Genomic DNA, 25847 nt, shown 5'->3' with positions numbered 1-25847 from the left:
AATTGTGTCCCCTAAAACTGTGTGTCAACTTAGCTAGGCCATGATTCCCAGTATTGTGTGGTTGCCCACCATTTTGTGAACTGATGTGATTATCCTATTCGTTGTAAATCCTAACTTCTCTGATGTTAATGAGGTAGGATTAGAGGCAGTTATGTTAATGTGGCAGGTCTGAATCTGCAGGATTAGGTTGTATCTTGACTCAGTCTCTTTTGAGATATAAAAAAGAGAATCTAGCAGAGAGGGAAGGGACGTCATGCCACCAAGAAGGAAACACCGGGAGCAGAGTGTGTCCTTCAGACCTGGGATCTCAGCACTGAGAAGCTCCTAGACCAGGGGAAAGTTGATGACAAGGACCTTCCCCTAGAACCAATGAAGAGAGAAAGCCTTCCCTTAGAGTTGGTGCCCTGAATTTGGACTTTTAGCCTTCTAGGCTGAGAGAATAAATTTTTGTTTGTTAAAGCCATCCACTTGTGATATTTCTGTTATAGTAGCTCTAAACAACTAAGACACACCTTATGCAGATTCTATACTCTCCTTTCTCTGCCACCCATCCAAGTCATCTCATTGTTAAAGTTTTTCTCTCCACCCTAACCACTGGTGGCTTTCATCTCTATCTGCTCCTACTACCTCTGTGACTCTGGTTTTCAGAGGACTCTCTAGGATGAATATACTGTTCCTTCATGATTAGTTTGGATTTCTTCTGATTTAGTTTAGATCTGGTATCCTCTTTTCTCCAAAACTGCTTTTTGCCTACTTGTTTACCTTGGTTCTAATCCAGGCCCGGGCAAGAATCACTATGTCTGTTTTCTGAGCAGACAAAATAAAGTGTACGTAAAATGCATCTGAAATCCTTAGCCGTCTAATTATTTGTGTTCCTTGGCTGTGATAGGAATTAACAACCATAACTTCTGATTGCAGGGGGTTAGCGTGTGCAGCTTTGCCCTTTAGGTGTGATTGTCAAAATCACTTCTGAGACAAGGACTCTCCGTTCGGCATCTGTGTACCAGGCTATTCTATCAAGGGCTATGGCTTTTCCAGAGACTGACTTTGTTTGAAGCTGTGACTGGGCTTCAAGTTGTCTCGCATGCGTGTTTTGCTATATTCTTTGCTTCACGTTGCTCCACTTTACTTCACCTTGCAAGAGCTCATTGAATGTTCCACTGACATCCATTCCTCCCAGGCCATCTTGTAGTAGCTGTATTGCCATAAGCATCACTTTACAAAGCTAGTTATTTTACCAGCCAGTTGCCCATTTAACGAAAAGAAGTGTCTGAGTAGAACTGATCAAATCGTTGCACAATGCCCAGGCAATTAAACTACCAGAAACTATTACCACTTTATCAACCTTAAACATTTTTCTGGAGTTCAAAATAACAACAGCCATGTTCCATCACATTTTCTAAAGGTATTAAATTTAAACGTTTAAGCCAATCCTGCAAACACTTACTTAGAACCAACTTGTTTACAGGCTCCAGTCTCTATGATAGAAAGTTGTAAGGGAAAACTTTTTGTGGTGTGTGTGTGGTGTATGTGTGCAAATGAACATAAGATGCATGGAAAGTTCTGAGGTTCCTGGTCTAAACACCTGTGGTCACAGTTGCCCTCACCTACAGGCTGAGTCCTGCCCAGTTCCTCAAGCACCCCTAACACAGACGAGGCAGGAAAGAGTAGCCTAAAACCACCAGTTTGGATTTGCTGCTCTATGCCTTGGGACCAGTGTGCCCGAGATTAGCCTCTATGTCCTCATAGTCCAAGGAGCCCTGGCTTCACAGTGGTTAAGGGCTTGACTTCTAACAGAAAGGTTGGCCATTAGAACCCACTAGCTGCTCGTGGGCAAAGATGTGGCAGTCTGCTACCATAAAAGTTACAGCCCTGGAAACCCGATGGGGCAGTTCTACTCTGTCTTGTAGGGCTGCTGTGAGTCGGAATCGACAGGTTTCGACTCATAGGCCAGCCACTCAAAGGCCATTCTTTATGACTTCTCCTGGCTTAGCCTTCTTACTTGAGTCTTACCACGTTTCCAGACCACACCTAGGGCTAGAACCAGAGTCTATAAGCCATTTAATTTATCTAGGATTCCTAGTACTCTGTGCAGTACTTACCACCTACCCCTCTCCAGTGCTGGGTCTACAGATCAGAGAATATACCTAGAACTATGTTATTGCTCCATTCTGCCTTTATAACAAGTTACGTGGAGAACTTGCTAACCACTTTACTAGATGGTTTCCAATTGTCACAATAATCCCTTGTATTACAGTGTAAGAAATTGAACATTGGAGCTAAGTTACCTGCTGCTCAGGGGAAGGGCAGAATCCAAATCTCACACCTGTGTCTGAAAGAATTTTGGGTACCATAAGCCCCCCAGAACTTAAGCCACTGTAACTTGGGGGATTAGTGACAGATAATGTGAAGAGGGGGTTATGGTATTAGATTTGAAAGCATGTTGTTAATAGTAAAATAAGTTACCCAAAATAATAATGATAAGTAAAATAACTTATTCCCTTCTGTTTTATATAGGTTACTCTTCTTTTGAACTTTAAGTATCATACAATCTAACATTAAAGTAAAATGCTTTTATATGATGAACTCCAAAAACCAAACCTATTGCCATCGAGTTGATTCCAATTCATAGCTACCCTATAGGACAGAGTAGGGTTTCCTAGGCTATAATTTTTAGGAAAGCAGACTGCCACATCTTTCTCCAGTAGAGCGGCTGGTGGATTCTAACTAACAACCTTTCGGTTAGCAGCCGGCCATTTAACCACTGCGCATTAGGACTCCTTTTATTTGATACTCAATTACAATCAGTTCAATACTGAATACAAATTTAATGTCACCATGAATCTGATTAAGTAGGTATTTTATTAAGAATGTTCTGAATTGATCAATAACTGAAAGGAAACTTAAAATCTGAACTCATTTTACCATACTGTATTCCTTTTCTGAAACTGGTCATAATATTCTGTACACATATTCACATGGTTTATTCCTTAGGCTATTTCTTAATGTAATTCAGTTTGAATGTGAATTTTGTATTGTGTATCCATTTCTAAAGAAGGCCAATTCTTTCTTATTTTTACTTAGAATTACAGAGTCCCGTGGTAGAGAAGGATTTTTCCCCCACTCGGGTTACTTGAATTTCCTTCTACTAAACGTTGTTGTCTAGTGGGTACTTGACTTGCCTTTATAATATCCCTAGAAAGTGGCCATACAGCTACTCTTAATTATCTCTCTTTTCTAAGAGTCATGATCATTAAATTGCCCACTTCATCTTTGGACAATTTTTTCTGTTTGTTATCCTGTCCTTGTATTAATCTGAATTGTTTCCGATTGGAAGCTTCTTCCTAATTGTATTAGTTACCAGGGCTTTGAACCAGTTCTGTCATGGCAGACAAAACAAAACCAAAACAGACCCAAATTTTTGAAATTTGAGTGGTCCAGAACCATAACCGGAGCAGAAAAAATTACGAGTTGAAGCTCTGGAATGGAAGACTTGGAAAAGGCATAATGAGCCCTTTTAGAAGCCTGATGCATGAGATTGGATTATTGCGAGGACTGAGGAGAGCCACACACATTCAAAGTGGCATGGTTGGCCACCATCTTTGAGGGGGGCATTGCTGTTTCCAACTCTTAGAAAAATGCTGTGGGCAAGAGATTTGGTTGCTAAGCAATGCAAATGCTGCCCTTGTTTCCCAAGAGGGAGATTAAGCTTCTAGTGTGATTTGACCTGTAATTTTTCCCATTTCGATTATGGTTCTGGTTCATCCAAATTTTAAAAATTTGAGTCTGTTCCAGTGTCACTTCCTTGACCATGATTGAACTGGGAAGAACTGGTTCAAAGCCCTGCTGGTTAACTACCCTTAAAAGATTAGCATTTTGTGTGTGTGTATGTGTATGTGTGTGTATGTGTGTATGCTGTCTATCAATGGTATAATATGTTTGCTTCACAATTTTATTAGAAAGAATAGAAAGTGCATGATACTGTTAAATATTTAGTAATTCACATTTCCTTATGCATTTTTAATAAAACATTGTTGATCTTTTTTAATATGTTGGTTACATTTGCAATTTACTTAAGAGAAAAAAAGATTTTAAATTCTTACAGACTGAAAGGAATGAGTGAGAGTTTGCAAGGTGACCTAGAGAAGTTAATTTTACAGCATGAAATAATTGTTAGTCTTCAGATATAGATATATACATGTAAGCCTGACTCTTACCCCACAGTGGAGAGGGAGCTACAGAGAGTTACTCTTTTGACCTTTTCCCCAATTAAGAAAGTTTTATCCACCAGTATATTTTTTAATTTAATTCTTTCTTTGCTAGCGAAGATATTGGAATGTTTCTCTTTTCCCCTCGGTTTGCTTATTCCAGTGCTGGTAACAGAAATCCTTCTGTGCTAAAACCAGAGGAAAAGATTATCGCTGTGCTCTTGCTTTTAAACAGTTGTTTCTCTGGTTATATTATTATTATTATTTTATTGTTGTAATTAAATGAAGTTTACATTTCAAGTTAGTCTCCCATACAGAATTTTTTGGTTATATTATCAAGCAGTGCAGAAACTCATAAAAACTGAGGCCTCTTTAACATGTAACTATTTTTTCTTTTATTTGCCTCATTTATATCAATTGCACCAGAGATCATGAGGAGTAAGAACATAATAATGAAAACTAATCAATAGGAGATACAGAAATTATGAATACTGTGAGGAAACAGGTCTTTAAAAATCTTAGTAGACAGGGTTCAAATAAAAATTATGATATTTGAAGGGGCAGTCGACATGCTTAGCAGGAGGCAGTCGGATTTCACTAAATCAAATGTGTAGTGGGTCAAGAGAGAAGATGATATTCCTGAGGAGGGCTGGCCTGTGAAGATGCTATTGCCTGGTTGGAGCCTTTGAAGTCATCCATGAAGGGTATGGAGACACCGTGGAAGCAAACTTGTGCGGATAGCCTGGGACAGGGCCTCGGGCCATTATCTGCACTACTTGGGGGCGTTTTCACGTAACCAGGTGGGTGTTTGCTAATTTAAGGAGCCCTGGTTGTGCAGTGGTTAAGCACTTGCCTGCTAATGGAGAGGTTGGTGGTTTGAACCCACCAGCTGCTTCTGGGAGAAAGATGTGGCAATCTGCTTCCGTAAAGATTACTGCCTTGGAAATTCTATGGGGCAGTTCTACTATGTCTGATAGGGCCACTATGAGTCGGGATCGACTCAACAACACTGTTTTTTTTTGAAGGGTAGGTGCTGATTTTACCCGTTTTCCAAATGACTAAACTGAGGCCCAAACCGTTTGAATAATTTCCCTACAGCCACACAACTCACAGGTGATTGAGACTGGATAATCTCACAAAATTTGGAATTAGGCTGCTTGGAAAGGGAACTAAGATCCATTGAATGCTGACTATAGACAAATAATCTGCCATCATCTGATGCTCTTTTATTTCTCCTCATAACCCTGTGGGTGAGATAGTATTATCTCCATTTTGCACATAATGAAACACAGACTTGGTGAGGTGAAGCCATTTCTCCACCTTGTCCACCTGGTAGCATCAGGTCTAGGACTTGAACGTTGATCTCTAATTGCAAAACCTGTGCTTTTCTTACCCTACGAGAAAATCATAAACCCTTAAGCAGGAAAATAATTTATTCAAATAAAATATTTCACGGAAACCCAAGCCAGGTAAGTTGCCAATAACCCTGTCTTCCTGTTGAAGCACACCCATATTTTGCTAGGGACCTAGGAGTCAGATTGCGACTGCCATTCTGTGCTGCTTAAAACCATTTCAGTCTCTTAGAATCTACAAGTAATTTCACAGGCACACTCATATTAACACATGTATATACAATCCTTCCATAAAACACTCACTGATTCAGCAAGTATTTATTGAGCACTTACTACGTGCCTGGCTGTCTTTTAGGTGTTAGGGAATATAAAGACCCAATTCCAAGCTTTCACAGAGCTTCCATTGTTTTACTCTCCTCACTTAGACAGCTCCAATGAGCCTTTGATTGTATCTTGATTATATGTGTACACATTTCATCTCCTACTAGGTTTTAGGCCCTTATAGGACTCATTTTTTTGTGACACCCACAGACCACCAACCACAGCACCATTCCCAACGTGTTCCTTCTTTTACACTTGTTTTCAATCACAGGCATAGAGCATAGAGCTTCATAAAATCCTTCCTCCACTAAAATAGATTCCAGCTGTGGCAATGTTTATAATGTCCTGTAGCTTAAAAATTTCATCAAATTTCTACTTTTAGAAATGCAAATTTGTGATTACTCAATGAGTCACTCAGAAAGTATGAATCATTCTTTGGTCATAGGGCATGCCGAGATTTGTTATATGCTCTAAGGCTGAACATTGCCTGCCTTTCTAACTTAAGAACACTTCAGATGTCTGAAAAGGGTGGGTTGGTGAGTAACTGTTAGGAGACTGGGTTTGTCCCTCTCCGTGGAGTTCACAGTGCTGAGTAAATGTTGTTGGTTTGCTTTTGTTTAAAAGCCTTCTAAAATGAAATAAGAACATTTACATCTATATTTCATAAAGTGTCATAACATATCTTTGTTCCTTTTGGAAAGCTATTATATAACACAATGACTGTTTTGACTAGAGGTTTAAATTGTCAAAATGCAGACATATTTGTCATGAGCCGTCCTAGTGTTTCTTGTAACTCAGGAAGTGCTGCCAGTTACTAACTGGCTTTTGTGTAGGCCTTTGTTTGTAAGGCTGAAGAAAGTGCCACCGAAAATTTATTATTATTATTACTATTATTTTGCACGGCCTTTTAAAAGTTCATTGGGGTTACCTGAATAAACTCTCAGAAGCAATGTTAAGAATTATGATTTTATATAGTAATCGTTTTCCCTTGGACTCACTCGGTGAAAATCTTCCTGATTGAAAAGTTTGTTGATATTCGAGACAGCACTGGAACTAAACTTCTTAGGCAAACTTTGTAACCGAAAATCTGGGACACAACACTCCTGCCCAAAAGCCCATCTCAGCATGATTTCCCTTTAAAATACTGTATAAAACCAACTCTTGACAGCTCGTAAAAGTAATGTAATGTTTACTGAGTCATTTGCTGTGTGATGGGGTTGGAAATATATACCATACAACACGAAGGAAACATCCAAGAAATCTGATTTCTCTTTCTCTCCAGAGTCTGATTCATGAAAGCAGCAACCCACTCCAGTTGCCCAATTTTTTCTCCTGTCTGTTTTCAAAACTCCAGCTCTAGCTCCAGCCCTTCCTTTCTCATTCCAGTTTGGCCCTCTTCTCCCATATTCCTGACTTTCCTTTTCGGTGGTATGTAATTCATTCTTATGTAAATAAATTTAGCCTCTCAAGGTTTTGTCCAGTTTTTCTCTACATTAAATATGTAAATAAGTACAAAAATCCTTGGAGGCAAGGTGAGCAGACAGCGATGCCTTCTTAGAAGATGGGGACAGCCAAAAGCTTGCATCCATTTATAGTCTGGTATTTTTATCTTTATCACACTGCGAGTTTAAGATTTTAATTTACTTTTGGTTAGTAGTTCATTGGAAAGGCCACCCCAATAGGGCCTTACAAGGTAGCTTTACTTAAGTAAAATTACCACTTTCCAAGGAAAAACTCTTAGCTTTGTAATGAATCCTAATTTTTGTCATCATACCAAGAACAATTCTATCTCATGTTCGTCAGAAGTGTATGAGACCAATGTGTAAAATCAGAATGGTAATTTATTTTATGTTGGAAAACACAATTTTCAAGAGGACCGCTTTTTTTGGGGGGGGGCGCTCCCGGTTCATTTCCTCCGCAGGGAAGGCCTAGACAGCCCGCTTTTATCCCAAGAAAGTGGTTTGTTACGTCTAGAATGAGATCAAGGTGGATTTAAAACCTATGCTTGCAAAACCTATGCTTTTCTTACCCTACAAGAAAATCGTAAACTCTTAAAAGTAGGAAAATAGTTTATTCAAATAAAATATTTCACAGAAACCCAAGCCAGTTTCCATTCTTCCATTTGTTCTGCCAGTATCAGTTAAGCACTTAGTCAGACAAGCACTTTCTAGGGAACTAGGGCTACCTTGATAATTTTGTGACATCAACTCCCCTCACGGGGCTTACTTTAATGGAGAAGACAAGCGCCAAACTAAAAATCACACACACACACACACACACACACACACACACACACACACACACACACGAATTTGAAAGAAAATCAGAGTGCTCAGTGAGAATGAATAACTGAGGACTCTCATCTAATACATGGATTAAGAAAAGCTTTTCCAAAGAAGTGCTATTTTAAGCTGATTTCACCTGAGGATGCGTATGAATTATCCATAAAAACTGAGTCATTGCATGTGTTGGGGGATGAGGTGATACTGGGAAGAAAAGTTTTCTCAGGCAATGGAATAGCATTACTTATTCATAGATCATGGGATTGATGTTATATACTTGGATAAGGATTTGGAAATTTGAAGCAATAGGATGCTCTTTTTTACTGGGAAGATTATATTCACTTTTGTATTTCAAAAAGATGTTTTATTGGGTAGAGGATATGGTACTGGTTGAGGGACTTTAAAACAAATTAGGAGGCTATAGCAGAAAGTGCAGATAGTTTGTGATGACTACTTGTCTTAAGATGGAGGAGAAAATGAGAAATGTAGATGAGGTCTAAATCAACAGTAACTGGAGACTGATTAGATATGGAGGTGTGAGGATAGTGATAAATATGATTCAGAGGTTATTGGCATTAACACCGGGGTAGATGGTGGTATGGAACAGTGGTTTGGAGATAAGATATCAAATCCAGTTTTGCATCAATTACAAATAATTTAGGCTGTATAAAATACAAATAACAGTAATTTATATAAACTTCTCCCTTCCCCTATATATCAAGAAGAGAGTGTAATTCCAACGTGTTCCATTAGTCAGTGGCATTTTGACCTTGTATTTCATGCCTGTTGCCTCATTGTCCCAAAATGACTGTAATAGACATTATGTTGTTATTGCAGGCAGGAGGATGGAAGAGGAAAGTTTCAACAAGCAATAATTGTTTTTGTTTCCCTTTTGTAATAAGCAAATGTTTTCCCATAAGAACTCAGAAACCTTCTTTTAGAAAGATCTCCTTGGCTATGGCTTCCCCTGTCTGCAGAAGATGTTGAGTGTTTGGCTAAAGAGAAAGGGATCATCACAATTGGCTTAGAACAGTGGTTCTCACCCATATTAGATGCCAAACGCACGTTTAGTAAGCTGATACGACATTTATAGGCAATATATTCTACCTACACACATAGCCTCATGAGGAGAATCCTATAATGCTCTATTTGTAATAAAATAGAAAAATAAAAGAATATATCCGTGTTTGGGCCAAATTTAAAACTAAGTAATTGATGGCTGCAGCAACATGTGGAATCACCACAAATGCAGCAACGATAATCCAGAATGATACGTGCGTGCTGTAATGGTGCCTCAATAAATAAGTAGTATTGCCATCACCTTTTCCAAAACGTTGAACAATTCTTGGTAAGCATAAAGTTTCCTTGATTAATATGTTAGTTGCCTTGCTAGTGGAACATTGGAGAGTGGTGTGGAATGGAGAACAATTCTTTGATATGCACTTTTGTCCTTCACGTTTCAGGAAGACACTCCCTGGAACCCACCAACCCAATGCCAGTAGTGTCCCCAATCATCGTGACAAGCAAATATCCAGGAAAAAAGTGTAACTGACACACTGTAGATTAGAGTTGGAAATGTAAGATCAACTGAAAGCTAAGAAAGATTGAATTTCTCGATTTTGAGTGGCGTCTCATACATTACCTCATACTGCCTATAGCTATTACAGACATTCTCTACAAAGTTAAATTAAAGGTTACCTGCACTGACTTCTTTTGTTTCTAGCCTTAGGAGTCTGATTAATTCTGTCAAGGATTACACTAGTTGTAAGGTTAAAGTTTCCTTGGGAAATCTTGCCCAGTGCCTTGGGCACCAGAGAAATGTGTGCTAGAGATTTCAAAGTGAATTAAAAAAAACCAAAAAACAAAAAAGAACAACTTTTTAATTTATGTTTCCAGGGAAATACCTAATTTATACTTGGAATGCTAGAAACATTTCTCATACTATCAGTATTTTTTTTTTTTTTTTTTATTGGTTCCTTTAGGTTACCATTCTTGTACTGAACTACACTGACTTTAGTTTTTCATTTCCTTTCGCTCATTCTAGTGTAACTTACTATACTTTTGCTTATGGTTATTTTTCCATTAAAAATTAGAAGTAATCTCTTAAAAATGATTGGTTAATGTGAGAAAAAATAAATTTAATTAGTAGATTTGAGGTTGATTTCATTAAGTTTAAATGTTTGACTTTTTTTCTTCTGCTACATGAAGGAAGTAAGAATAATTTTCTTTTACAATCTGTTTCTCCTACGTGGACAGCCTTAAAGAGAAAAGGAAATAATTTTGAAGAACACGTTAGCATTTTTAACAACTATTTGAATTACATTTCAGGTAAATTAGAATTATTTAATCAAGTTGAACAATATCAGGTAAATAGATATAGATGTTGAAAAATGAGTTGAATGTGGTGAGTCGTATTTTAGTAATTGTTTTTAATTTTGAAATTTTTAGTAAAGTCATTGGTCTTAAAATTTCTTAATATTCCATAAAATTTCTGTTTAGGTAAGAAATTATCATTTTATTAATTTATCAAGCAAAAATGAAAAAAATTTGAGAACAGGAGTTTATTGTTGAAATGTATGTGGAGAATCCTCCAGAATTTTAGTTTTTAGACGAGAAAACACATGTGTGTGTCCACTCGTGTGCACCGTAAAATTATAAAAAGGTATACCATGAATACATGAAGTTATATAGCTTGTTGCTGTGAGGTTTCAGATAAGTGAATTATAAAGTGGGATTGATTAGTAGAAGATGAATAAAGAGATTAATGAACGATAGATTAGTAAAATAATGAGCATGCTTTTTCCAGGGGCTTGAAGAAAATGATGAATATGGAATGGAGAGATTAATATGATATTGCAGACTGAGAATAATATGGATAAATTAAGGCAGTCCTGACCTGGGTATGTTAGAAGAATGGCTTGGCTGCCCTGGTGAAACTGTGTTCATGAGGAATTGAAAAATGCTTAGAAATATGAAAGTTGAGAGAGTGAGGAGGTTGTTGATTGAATGGTGCAGATACTACTGATAAAATGTAAGTCTCTTCTGGAGATGCTGTAAGTAGGAGAGTGATGTTACAAGAGCTATGTGTGAAGTAGTTTTTATGGCATCTCACTGGAGAAGTTCCAGAATAGAGGGACCCGGAACAGATAGAAAATCGTTGAAATACTTCAAACATGAGGTGACCAAGGACTAGGGATTAGACTGCTGGTTAAAAAAATAAAAATAATAGAAATAGAACCTGATACTGAAAAGATTTATGTAGATAGATATACCGATTATATCGATTTGACTCATGGCAAGCCTGTATGACAGAGTTGAACTGCCCCATAGGGTTTCCCAGGCTGTAATCTTTATGGGAGCAGATCACAGTCTACTCGACAGCACACAACAACAATATATATCGCTGTCTATCTATAAACTATTGAAACATGTTAATTAATCTGATTAAATGTGAATGAAAGGAAATAGTCTTTATCCCCATTATTTCACAGTATATAGCCCTCGCAGTTTCATTTCCTTGATAGAGAGTCTAGGGGTGGGCAGGATACCAACTCTCAACTATAAGTTAAAGATCCTTACATTATCTTAAGGGATACTTTTTAACTGGCAAACCAACCCAGACAAAATGTTTTATAATTTAAAGCGATTGTTTTGTGTATTTCTACTAAATCAGTATAAACCACGTTTGTTAAATTAACCTTATATCCTTGTGAAGTGAATAAAATGAAGGATCAGCTACCAGATTAGTAATGATTTATTTGTGGATTCAAAAATAAGATTATTCTAAAAAATTAAGAAAACATTCATTCGGCTTATAATATACATGTTTATATATGAATTTAATATTGAAAACTTTAATGTCCTTAACTACCTCTAGGAATTGTTTCTTTTGTTTTAGTTTGAAATAAAAATAGCATTTTTAATAACTACTAGTATTCATAATTATTTATTTATATGGTTTGTCCAATCACTTTTAAAATACTGTTTTCACTATAATAACTGAGAGTAAAATAAAGATCATATCCTAACTCGTTTGTGTATAATAAATTGACACTTTCAGAATCTGAATTAACTCCTACAGTAACAAAATATGTTCTGAGAGGAAAAAAAAATCCCACATTTCTAAAAATTAATAATTTCCAAATAAAATCTCTACTAAACAGTTTCACAGAAATACTTACTAGATCTGCATTGTGAAATCCAGTAGCTGCTAGCCACACGTGGCTACTTAAATTTAAATTAATGAAAAATAGTATAACTTGAACATTGTGTGCTTGTCCATCTCTTGCTGTAGAGCATAAGAGTGTTATTTAAATAGATTGACACTTTTTAGATATTACTTGTTGCAGCTAATGCTAGAATGTGGAAACCCCAGATCCTCGTCACCCATCAAGAAATAATAGTCTGAGATCTTTCCAGGTAATCACTTTTGATGGACAACAAACATGAACATTTTCTATTAACCTAATAACTGATGTTTTGAGCCTTGTATGAGATTGTAACCACTTAAAAATCACTGCTTGTAAAAGAGATTGAAGTATTCAAGAACATTCTAGTGAGAGATTGAAATAGTCAAGAAAGTTCTAATGAGATTTTCATTCCAATGAAGTTAAAGATCAATAAATAAGGCTATATAGCAAGCATCTATTCTTAATCTTTACTACATGTAAGATGAGAAAGCAGAGGGCACAAACATACTGTACAATCAGAGATTTTAGTTAGATATAAAGAAATGTTTCCTAGTGCGGAGAGTAATTGCACGTTGGAAGGATATATTGAGTGAGGTTGTGGGATTTTTGGAAATCTTTAAAAATAGAATTCATTTCAGTCTCTCTAGGGAGGTATGAGATATGCCTGCAGGCATTGGGTGTGGGGATGAATTAGACTCACTGCCATGGTCTTTTCACACCAACAATTCTGTGAATCTGTAGAGGACAATAAAATTGGATAATTCTCACTGTGTTCTTCAGGGAGTCACGTTTCCAGACTGCTTTTTCTAGCAGTTAATCAGTGCCAGAACACTACCTTATGTTCAACAACTTTTCAAATACAGGAAAGAGGGCGGGGAGGGCCCGGGGGAACCTGAAAGATACAGAATGCTAGTGCTTTGCCATTTTAAGAAGCTGTGTGTTTTGAGGTGCATTAGCATTCCCTCTCTGATCCTCTGGTAACAATGCAATGATTTGGATGCTACTGTTAGCACTACTGTTGGAAAATCTTGAATTCCTATATGCTACAGAGTCAAAGGAAAATTGTACTGATTTTTATTTGCAAATACATACAACATAATGACAACTCATTGCTGTCGAGTGGATTCTGATTGATAGCAACCCTATAGGGCAGAGTAGAACTGCTGCATAGTATTTCCAAGGCTGTAATCTTTATGGAAGCCGACTGCCACATCTTTCTCCCATGGAGCGGCTGGTGGGTTCGAATCACCAATATTTTGGTTAGCAGCCAAGCGCTTAACCACTTCACCACCAGGGCTCCTTTGAAAATAATGATATGTACCTTTAATCTGAAAGATAAAATTATTTTCACACTTTGTGTGAGAATGTTCCGCGGGAGTTACATAGGTTTGGTGTTCAGCCACCTGGAATTTGTTCAAGCCTCTGGCTGTGCTGGAGATGAGGCAGCGGGCACACAGGTCAGAGCCACAGAGAACCAAAAAGTTGGGAAGTGGCCCAAGTACACTCACTGGGGAGGCATTGGAAGAAATTGGACAGAGAAGAAACTAGGACAACAACTGAGCTTGCTTCTTTGGAGTATGGCGTGGCTACATCAGAGTTGAGGAAAATCTAGTCAAATGTCATATACATCAAAGAGGAAACCTGCAGCTATAACTGCTCTGAAAAGCTAGCTGCTTCCTTTTTTAATTTTTTATCCATTGATGTAATTCTTAACAGGTTTAAAATGGAAAGCAGAAGCAGGTCAGGCTGAGTCATGCTCACCAGACAAAATTTGGGGGTAGCAGGAACCACAGGCTAAAGGTGGATGCTATTCTAACTCTTAAAAAAAAAAGTTTGAGAAAACCAACTGGACCAACACAAATAAGAAAACTGACACTGGAAGGAGAACACGAAAGAAGGGGAAGAATAAACTGTTTGTGTGAGGCTTCACTAGAGAGCTTGTCCTTGTGACAGGCAGCCTGATGTGGCAGAGCAAGAGGAAACAGATACAAGTCTACTTTCAAGTCCTGACACCCACTGGCTGTGTGACTTTGATCAAGATGCTTAATCTCTGTTTCTTCATCTGTTAAATTCAAATAATCATACTTTCCAGGGTGTTGTATTTAAAATCAGACCGTCACTGTGCCTGGCACGCAGTACAGAATCCGTGAATAGTAACTACTATGAATACTTGGAAGTTTTAGTGGGTGGGCAAGTACCTTTGACACTCCTACATTCATTCAGTAAATATTTATTGAGTATATACAGAATGCCAGAGAGTGCTAGAGACTGAAAATACACCGAGGGACTAGTTTACTAGTTCTTAAATTGCCTTAGCGTTGTTAAATAGCCCTTAGACTACAGCTTACTAGCAGCAAGGGATCAGTATGGTCCTTGCTATAACCAGTAAGGCACCAAGACTGAACTGAGGTACGGAACGGAACTGCATCTGAATTGGGTGGCTCTTCTTGTTGAGATCGTAATGGTTGCAGGAATCTCGGTGTCTACCTCATCCTTGATTATTCCCTGTAGAGCGATATCTTGATCTCTGGTAACAGAAGTTTGACCAATACCATAGGAATTGAGGAAATACTGAAAGATTTCTTATAGATAAATAGATAATAGATATAGGTAGATAGATAGATAGACATATAAATTATATCAAAGTATAAGTAGTAAAGCAGAATCATCATGAGTGATTTAGACGAAGAGATTTATTAATAGGATGAAACCTTGCACAGTTGTAGGAAACACTGGGGAAATAAAAATCTGAAAGGGGATGACTGGAGGATCAGAAAAACACAAAACGCTAATTAAGGATCATGAAGGGAGCTGGCAAGGAGGCTATGGAAAGCTGTAGCCTCTGCATCCGTGATGGGCATGAAGTCATTGTAGGTCAGCTGAGCAGGAATCTGGGAAGAAGCTGAATGTAAACCAGATGTAAATCAAGGACAAGCTGGGACCTATGAGGACAAATTGGAACAGATGAGGACAAACTGGAACCCATGAGGACAAACTGGAACCCATGAGGACAAACTCAAAGCCCCAAGGACAAACTCCCTGCATCTAACCTCACGTGGCAGTTATCTGCAGAAGAAGCTGGTGCCCTTCACCTCAGATCTGCAGATGACCTGACCCAAGACATGGAGACGCTGATGGAGGATATAGATGGGGAAAAAGGGGGAGTTTAGATAAACTTGGGGTTTGGTTGCCCTTCTCACCAATTAGGTAAGCAATCAGATCAGGGACAATATGAGTGAAATGCAGTGGTTCCTGGGGCCCTGTACAAACATAACCAGGGTTATGTTGTTAGGTGCCATCGAGCTGGTTCCAACTCATAGCGACCCTATGTACTACACAAGGAAACACTGCCTGGCCCTGCACCATGCTCACAATCATTGTTATGCTTGAGCCCATTGTTGCAGCCACTGTGTCAGTCCCTCTCGTTGAGGGTCTTCCTCTTTTCTGCTGACCCTCTATTTTACCAAGCATGATATCCTTCTCCAGCGACTGATCCCTCCTGATAACGTGTCCAAAGTATGTAAGATGTAATCTCACTATTCTTGCTTCTAAGGAGCATTCTGCTTGTACTTCTTCCAAGACAGATTCGTTCGTTCTTTTGACAGTCCATGGTATATTCAATATTCTTCCTGGACACCACAGTTTAAAGGCGTCAATTCTTCTTCTGTCTTCCTTACTCACTGTCTAGCTTTCGCATGCATATGATTCGATTGAAAATACTATGGCTTGGGCCAGATGCACCTTAGTATTCAGGGTGCCATCTTTGCTTTTTAACACTTTAAATAGGTCTTTTGCAGCATATTTGCCCAATGCAATGCATCTTTTGATTTCTTGACTGGTGCTTCCGTGAGTGTTGATTATGGATCCAAGTAAAATGAAATCCTTGACAACTTCAGTCTTTTCTCCGTTTATGATGATGTTGCTTGTTGGTCCAGTTGTGAGGATTTTTGTTTTCTTTACGTTGAAGTGTAATCCATACGGAAGGCTGTGGTCTTTGATCTTCATCAGTAAGTGCTTCAAGTCCTCTTCACTTTCGTCAAGCAAGGTTGTGTCATCTGCACAACGCAGGTTGTTAATGAGTCTTCTTCCAATCCTGATGCCCTGTTCTTCATATAGTTCAGCTTCTCGGATTATTTGCTCAGCAGGCAGATTGAATAGGTATGGTGAAAGGATACAACCCTGACGCACACCTTTCCTGACTTTAAACCATGAAGTCTCCCCTTGTTCTTTTGGAACAGCTGCCTCGTGGTCTATGTACAGGTTCCTCATGAGCTCAACTAAGTGTTCTGGCATTCCCATTTTTTGCAATGTTATCCATAATTTCTTACGATCCACACAGTTGGATACCTTTGCATAGTCAATAAAACACAGATAAACCTCTTTTTGGTATTCTCTGCTTTTAGCCAGGATCCATCTGACATCAGCAATGATACGCCTGATTCCATGTCCTCTTCTGAATCAGGCCCAAATTTCTGGCAATTCCCTGTTGATATACTGCTGTAGCCGCTTTTGAATGATCTTCTGCAAAATTTTACTTGCATGTGATATTAATGATATTGTTCGATAATTTCCACATTCAGTTGGATCACCTTTCTTGGGAATAGGCATAAATATGGATCTCTTCCAGTCGGTAGGCCAGGTAGCTGTCTTCCAAATTTCTTGGCATAGGTGAGTGAGCACTTCCAGTGTTGCAACAGTTTGCTGAAACATCTCAATTGATATTCCATCAATTCCTGGAGACTTGTTTTTTACCAATGCCTTCAGTGCAACTTAGACTTCTTCCTTCAATACCATTGGTTCCTGATCTTATGCTACCTCTTGAAATGGTTGAGTGTCAAGCAGTATCTTTGGTATAATGACTCTATGTATTTCTTCCATCTTCTTTTGATACTTCCTGAGTGGTATAATATTTTCCCCATAGAATCCTTCAGTGTTGAAACTCGAGGCTTGAATTTTTTCTTCAGTTCTTTCAGCTTGAGAAATGCCAAATGTGTTCTTCCCCTTTGGTTTTATATCTCCAGCTCTTTACAAATGTCACTGTAATACTTTGTCTTTTCATGCTGCCCTTTGAAATCTTCCGTTCAGTTTTTTTAGTTCATAGTTTCTTCCTTTTGCTTTAGCTACTTGACGTTCAAGAGCAAGTTTCAGAGTCTCTTCGGACATCCATTTTGTCTTTTCTTTCTTTCCTGTCTTTTTAATGACTTCTTGCTTTCGTCATGTATAATGACCTTGATGTCATTCCACGGTTCATCTGGTCTTCGGTCATTAGTGTTCAATGTGTCAAATCTATTCTTGAGATGGTCTCTAAATTCAGGTGGGATATACTCAAGGTCACACTTTAGCTCTTGTGGACTTGTTCTAATTTTCTTCAGTTTCAACTTGAACTTGGATATGAGAAAATGATGGTCTGTTCCGAAGTCGGTCCCTGGCCTTGTTCTCACTGATGATATTGAGCTTTTCCATCGTCTCTTTCCACAGATGCAGTCGGTTTGATTCCTGTCATAATTTGTCACCAAGGCCATATTTTCCAACTACCGATTCTTCTTCGTTGTTTCAAACTTTCGCATTCCAATCACTAGTAATTATCAATGCATCCTGATTGCATGTTTGATCAATTTCAGACTGCAGAAGCTGGTAAAAATCTTAAAATCAGCTATTCATAAGGTTTTCACTAGCTAATTCTTTTCAGAAGTAGACTGTAGGTCCTTCTTCCTAGTCTGTCTTAGTCTTGAAGGTCAGCAGAAACCTATTTGCCATGGGTGATACTGCTGGTATTTGAGTACCAGTGGCATAGCTTCCAGTGTCACAGCAACACACAAGCCCCCACAGAATGACAAACTGACAGACACATAGTGGTACAGGTGATGGTTATGGATGATGCTTTATCTCTACCTTTCAAATATAGTGCAGAGTTCTCTATGGCCAGCCTTAACCTTTTCTGCTTAGCTAGGGTAACACCTCGCAAAACCACCCTTGTGAAGAGAGAGGAGAGTGGATATCGTTATCGACTGGCTGTGTGCCCTGTGATTCCATTTCAGCCTTTCCTGCACTGGTGATTCTCAAGAGGAGGTGTGAGGAGGGGCTGGGAAGAGGAGCGACAGGAGCATAAAGAGAAGCATCCCAGAATCACTTGGGGAGCATTTTCTAATTGCTCACCTCTGCTTCTGTTTCTTTATCTTCCAACGTCCTGAGACTGTGATTACGGTTCATTTAGAGGAAGAAAACTCACTCTGCTGCTGATGCTGCTGAAGAATCACTGCATGGCGAGTCAGCAGTACTGATGGAAATGTGCTCCTTCCTGCATGTGTATCTGTGAGGAATAAAGTTGGGAATCACTGTTTTACATTCTAGAGCAGTTCTTGTTCCTTTCTTTTTACTAACGGATTATTGGCTTCTTAAGACAGGAGGAAAGTCTTATATAACTTTTATACCCCTGTGTGTATTCCCCTACACGCTCCTCTTACATGTATTCCCCTACATACTTCTCTCACATGTACTCCCCTACATACTCCTCTCACATATACACCCCCACATACTCTTCTTACATATACTCCCCTACATACTCCTTTTACATACATTCCCCTACAACTCCTCTCACATATATTCCCCTGCATATTCTTTTTATACATACTCCCTGTCATACTAGTCTCACATATACTCCCCTATAAACTCCTCTTAAATATACTCCCGTACATACTCCTCTCACATATACGCATATTCCCCTACATACTCCTCTTACATATACCCCCCTACATACTCCTCTTACCTATACTACCCTGCATACTCCTCTGACATATACTCCCCTATGTACTCTTACGTATACTCTCTGGAATTCTCCTCTTACATATACTCCCCTACATAAACCTCTTACATATATTCCTCTACATACTCCTCTCACATATACTCCCCTACATACTCCTCTCACATATACTCCCCTACATACTCCTTTTACATATATTTCCCTACATATTCATCTTACATATACTCCCCAGCATACTCCTCTTAACATATACTCCCCTACATACACCTCTCACATATACTCCCCTACATACTCCTTTTACATATATTCCCCTACAAACTCCTGTTAGATATACTCCCCTACATACTTCTCTGACATATATTCCCCTACATAGTCCTGTTAGATATACTCCCCTGCATACTCCTCTGACATATACTCCTCTATATATTCCTCTCACATATACTCCCCTGACATATATTCCCCTACATACTCCTCTCGCATATATTCCCCTACATACTCTTCTTACATATACTCCCCTACATACTCCTCTGACATACTCCCCTACATATTCCTCTTACATATATTCTTATTATGCAGTAACTTCTCAAACTGAAGTGTCTTCAAGGACCAGCCATACAACACAAATGTGAGACCAAAGAAATTGTGGGCTAGAACTGGAGTTTGTATGCCAGTGGCTGTCAAGTTGACTCAGACCCTTGGAGACCCCAAGTGTGTCAGAGTAAAAATGTGCTCCATATGGTTTTCAATGGCTGATTTTAAAAACTAGATGGCTATACCTTTCTTCCAAGGCACCTCTTCGTTGACCTGAGCCACCATCTTTTTGGTTAGCAGCCAGGGCTTATCTATTTACATCACACAGGGACTCTAAACCTAAAGCCATTCAAATTCAGGAGAGAAAAAGAGAGAAAGAAAATCCATTGGCCAAAAAAGATGCATCTGCCTTCACCACCTGGGCCACCCCCCCAGTAGTTACAGTTGGGGATCCCTGTGCACCACCTAACATCACTTTTGTTAAAATGGTGGCGGTTGCCATTTTCATGTATAAAATTTACTTATTAGGAATGTAAGATTCTCTCAACATAATTTATGTTAAGGAATCATTGTTGTTGGATTACACTGTAACCAGAAAACGGCATTCGCAAGCAATAGAGGTATATACCAGCTTTGAAAATAGCCCTCTTCCCAAAACTGAAATAAAATAATTTTAATGTTTTATTGATGTAACATATGACCTATTTAAAAAGTCATTTGCTGAAACTTACTGATACAAGTTAGGGAACAAGAGAAGTATTATTATATGTCCTTGGCTTATTCCTTCCCCCTAAGTAATAAAGTATTAGACATAACATGTACAATTTTGATTTGGTTTTGGAAATAAAAGGTATCTACTAATGTGATTAACTTAAGTTACTAAAAGAGAAATGATACTTCATTAGTTATTTATGTGAATGAAAATTTTGTATATCATGATAATAAATTATGCAGCATGCAGCTAACTTATGAAACATTGCGTTGCAGTTTTTAAATTTTACAAATAATCCTTATTAGGAAAGTATATTCTATTTATTAGTTCATAATCTTTTTTTAATTGTTCAGATTAAGCTTTTCAGTTGCTTCTGAAATCTTACGTCAGAAAATTAATTGTACACATTTTAAGAGAAACAATATGTGATTCAGAAAAATCTCCATATATATGATGCAGAAGTTTAAAAAGAAAATTTATTTGTAGCTTGCAAATCATTTGGAAATATTGTTTTAGTTTCTAAGCGTCCCTCATATGTCTTCTTGTGCACAAACCTCCTGGCGGAGTGTGGGAGTGACAGGCACTGTTAAACTCTTGTAAGTAACAAAGCAGGAGTGGCAGGTTCGCTACTTTGGAAATGTTATTGAATAAACGAATGAATGTGTAAATCAGATAAAGCAGTGATTCCTAAAACAGCAACAACCACAAAACCAGTTGCAGTGAAGCCAGTGTTGGCTCATGACAATCCCATGTGTGTCAGAGTAGAACTGAGCTCCATAGGGTTTTCAGTGGTTGATTTCTTTTAGTAGATGGCCAGGCATTTATTCTGAGGGACTTCTGGATGGAATTGGACTGTCACACTTTTTTTTTTGCTTTTATTTTATTTATTTAATTTTTATTGTACTTTAGATGATAGTTCACGGAGCAAATTAGTTTCTCATTAAACAATTAATAACACACTGTTTTGTGACATTGGTTGCCACCACAACAACATGTCAACACTCTCCCCTTCTCCACTTTGGGTTTCCTCTTACCAGCTTTCCTGTCCCTTCCTGCCTTCTTGTCCTTGCCCCTGAGCTGGTGTGCCCCGTTTTGTTTTATGGGCCTATCCAATCTTTGGCTGAAGGGTGAACCTCAGGAGTGACTTCATTACTGAGTTAAGAGCGTGTCCTAGGGCCATACTCTTGGGGTTTCTACAGTCTCTGTTAGACCAGTAAATCTGGTCTTTTTTTGTGAGTTAGAATTTCATTGTATATTTTTCTCCAGCTCTGTCCGGGACTCTCTATTGTGATCCTTGTCAGAGCAGTCGGTGGTGGTAGCCGGGCACCATCTAGTTATGCTGGACTCAGTCTAGTGGAGGCTGTGGTAGTTGTGGTCCATTAGTCTTTTGCACTAATGTTCACCTTGTGTCTTTTGTTTTCTTCATTCTCCCTTGCTCCAGAGCGGGTGGGACTAGTGGAGTATCTTAGATGGCCACTTACAAGCTTTTTAAGACCCCAGACACTACTCACCAAAGTAAGATGTAGAACATTTTCTTCATAAACTATGTTATGCCAGATGAGCTACATGTCCCTCGAGACCATGATCCCCAGCCCTCAGCCCAGTAATTCTGTCCCTCAGGGAGTTTGGATGTGTCTATGGAGCTTCCATGATCTTTCCTTGGACAAGTTGTGCTGGCTTCCCCAGTATTGTGTACTGTCTTACCCTTCACCAAAGTCACCACTTACCTATTGTCTAGTTAGTGTTTTTACCTCTGCTCCTCCTGTCCCTAGTAACCATCAAAGATTGTTTCTTTCTGTTGCCAACCTTTTTTTAAAAACGATTCTTAGCCTTTAATTGAGGAGCCCTGGTGGCACAGTGGTTTAAGTACTTGATCGCTAACAGAAAGGTCAGTGGTTTGAACCCATCAGCCACTCTGCAGTAGAAAGATGTATCTGCTTCCCGTAAAGATTTACAGCCTTAGAAACCCTATGGGGCAGGTCTACTCTGTCCTACACATTTACTTGGTCTTCCTTTCATGTAAAATAATTAAATAACACAGCTGCTTGGTAGTTCTGAGACAGACATATATATTTTATATCTTATATAAGGTTCCACCAGTCTTTTTTTACATACTGAAGATAAAAAATATTTCACTCCTATATTCATCCAATGTCTTTCTTATTTCTAACTAGACACTAATTTTGTTTCCCTTTTCAAATTCTGTTAATGACTTATAAATCAATCCTGATCTGTAGAATGGAACAAATTTACACTGTTGCAAAACTAATCTTGGCCACAATAGTCAATATATTGCCTACAGTCTATAAACTATGTAAAAGAAAAAAGATGCTAGTAATTATAACCCAATTGATACTGTAAGTAAAAGGATAAAAAGTCGAACAATTAAAAGAAATGACTGGTAGTGAAACCTACCACTGACAGATTCTAGAAAATTAAAGTGGACGTATTTTGTTAAAAGAGTGAGGAACATACAAAGCTTGAGAGTCGTTGGCCTGTGTGCTGAGCACTGACATTGTGTCAGTGTTCTTGCTTGCAAACATAGGAAGCAACTATAATTTTAAGCAGAAAAGGAATTTTTTGGAAGGAAATTGTTAACTCATAGAATCGAAGAGGAGGCTGGAAAACTGGTAGAAACCACTGACTCAAATGGTTAAGAACCAAAGACATCTAGTTGGCAAAATCATGCGTTTGGAAGCGTGGTGAGGATGTTCCTGCTGCTGTCCTGGACCCCACATGCGATTGCTCCTCCTGTGGCTGCTGTCATGGTTTCTACACTGCCCTAACCCTTTGGATCACTTGCTCCAAATTCACAGTCCCAGATGATATCATTCCGCTGGAGAGCTAAGGTCACATGCTTTGATGCCAAAGAGAGCGATTAATTTGAATTTTCAGTTTCTGCTGTGGCAATGGGTCCCTGCCTAACCAAAATGTGTGGGAAGGCAGAGCCCCCCAAACATAGGAAGGAAATATATATGTATCAAAATGACTATCGAGCACTAGAGCCGTTAACAAGCTGTGTGACCTAAGAGGACAGATCATTCAGCTTCTCGGGATATCACGTTTTAAACCTGCAAGATAAAAACCGAAGAATGGGTAATGTGTAGCTGAAAAAAGCATGACTTTTAAGATCAGTTAGAATAATGCAATACTCTGAAAAAACAAACAAATGAAAAATTAGTGAGAATCTGAACCAGTAGGGATGAAAAATAATGTAAGGGGAAAATATTCATATGTTTGATAACTAAGGATATCAGAGGTAGAGGAGCATGCTTACACAGTGTCTGGCCAGGTTTAACCTGCGGGTTGTTCAGGTTTGCACCTCTGTGATATGAGCTGTTTACTACATTCATGATCGCCATAGTATCAACTGAATATTCCTAATAAAACATATTTTCACAAGAGTGCATAACAAGATGAGAGAAAATTGGGAAAGAGTAAGAAATAGATAATCCTTCACGTTATTTACCGCAGAAAATGGGGTAAACTATACTGTAGAGTTTTAGGGAAACCACTATATAGAAATTCTCTTGAAAACAAGGCCACCTACATAGCTATCTGAGGGAAATATATCTCATTTTCTCATAATACATTACATGTTGTTTCATAATTTTTCACGTCTTTTATATGGCTTACGTCTGTTTGAAAAACATAATACTTTCAGATGACTCAGAAGGTCCAAAGGTTTGGATAAGCATAGAAATACTCAAAGTATTTTCCAGAATCTCTTGATTCTAGCAAATTGTTTTATAAGACACAACAGACTCTCGTATGTTTCTTCTGATAAAGCATGACACTCTTTTACCACGTGTCAACCCAGAACACTTCAGTATTACTATTATTTCCCCTGTCCTTTTGCTGTATCTCATTATTATAGGCAAGGGACCTAAGCAAATAACTAATATTAAAAGAACTCAGGTTCACAGAGGACTAAAATTTTAAAAAGCTGTGTGTCATTGATGGAAAGTTTACAAAAAAGATTCTAGATCCTTCCTGTCACTGACTCTTTGAGCTTAGGAAAGAAACTTTCTCCTCCCTTTTTCATTGTTTTGATGTGGCAATGAGGGACTGTCTGGAATGATTTCTAAGATCACTCTCATCTCTAGAACTACGTGATTCCGTCGTCCCACTTCAGTGAGTCTCCAGCTCGCACTGTAGGCAAAAGTTACATTGCATTGATGATTTCTGGTGTATTTAGCTCTCCTGTTAGAATTTATAGCCTAAAAAGGGAAGTCAGTCAAATGTAGAGAAAACAAACACATCCATGTTTCTATTTGGAGATGTGGATCTGTGCTTAGTGTCCCTCTTATAAAGAGAGAGATAGATAGATCTATGTATTACATGTGTATTCTTAAATTATGGTACATATAATTTAACTTAATGGATACTTATTTGCATAATATTGTAATTCTGTTACACAATCCTTTATCTAAAACCCTTTGAGACATGTTTCAGAATTCATAATTAGAAAAGTAATTCATGTACTATGCTTTATATGATAACCCCAGCAGCATTTGGGCAGAATCCCATATTCAAATTCATAATTTTGCATTGAAATGTATTTAATATTTACAAATAAATAAAAAGCACGATAGCCTCTCATCAAGTTCATATGGAGTTTGCCAAATAATTTGAGGTCTGGTCATGTTTTGCCATCAAATGAATTGGAAATCCAGCCTTCTGTTAGAGCTTTTGGATTTTAGCAATGTGGATTAGGGATTTTGAAACTGCAAATGAATATTTTGCCTGACTAGAAACCCTCCTTTTTGAGAACTTCTTTTGGGCTTGCTTCTGCTCCAACCATATGTTTTGCACCAAAGCGTAATAAGCATCTACAGACCACCCTCTCCTAGACAGAGTTGGTTGACCCACCGGGGGGCATTTGACTCCAGCTAGTACAACCAGATTCTTCCTTAGGATTTCTGAATTAGTGCTCAAAGACTTGAGTGCATCAGTCCATTTGTCTCTGGTGGCAGAGGTTTGAGAGGCATCAAGGGCCATATTTCTTGGCTTGTGGAGATAGCCTGGCTGTAGGGAGAGAGAATGAAGGCAGCAGATAGGAGATGCAGGAGTGAGGCGAGGGGTGTCCTGTCACCACTGCAGTCTCTGATTCTTGCTCCTGAGCATCCCATTAAAGCATCTCCACTTTCCAACAGTTTTGTGATTCCTTTGGATTTATCAAATCAATAAACGTCTGTTTACCCACAGTAGTTTTAGCTGGAATTCAGTTATTTTCAATCACAGCAGCCCCATTCAGGAGTGGGAGTCTCTCTTTGTTCAGCTCCAAATATTCATTTTGATTTTCTAGTACTTCCATTTGTCTTAGACTCCTGCAGAGTAACCCAGGTGCCCTGTTAATTCTTTTCATCGCTATATGGCAAATCTGTTTAATTATAGGTATTCCTATGATAATAAGTAAACTCTGAAATCTCCTTTGCTAATACAACGAAGGTTTAGTTCTTGTCTTCAGAATACCTAAGTCAGTTTGCAG

The 25847-nt window shown here is 38.4% G+C and overlaps 1 protein-coding gene across 13 annotated transcripts in view; it reads left to right on the top strand.

Moving 5' to 3' along the window:
• The window catches only part of RALYL (RALY RNA binding protein like), an 800360-nt gene that overhangs the window by 187305 nt on the left and 587208 nt on the right, over positions 1-25847 (top strand). The window lies entirely within an intron of this gene.

This window comes from Trichechus manatus, unplaced genomic scaffold (genome assembly GCF_000243295.1).
Source record: "Trichechus manatus latirostris isolate Lorelei unplaced genomic scaffold, TriManLat1.0 scaffold00152, whole genome shotgun sequence".
Lineage (NCBI taxonomy): Eukaryota > Metazoa > Chordata > Mammalia > Sirenia > Trichechidae > Trichechus > Trichechus manatus.
This window is presented reverse-complemented; position numbering and strand designations above follow the sequence as displayed.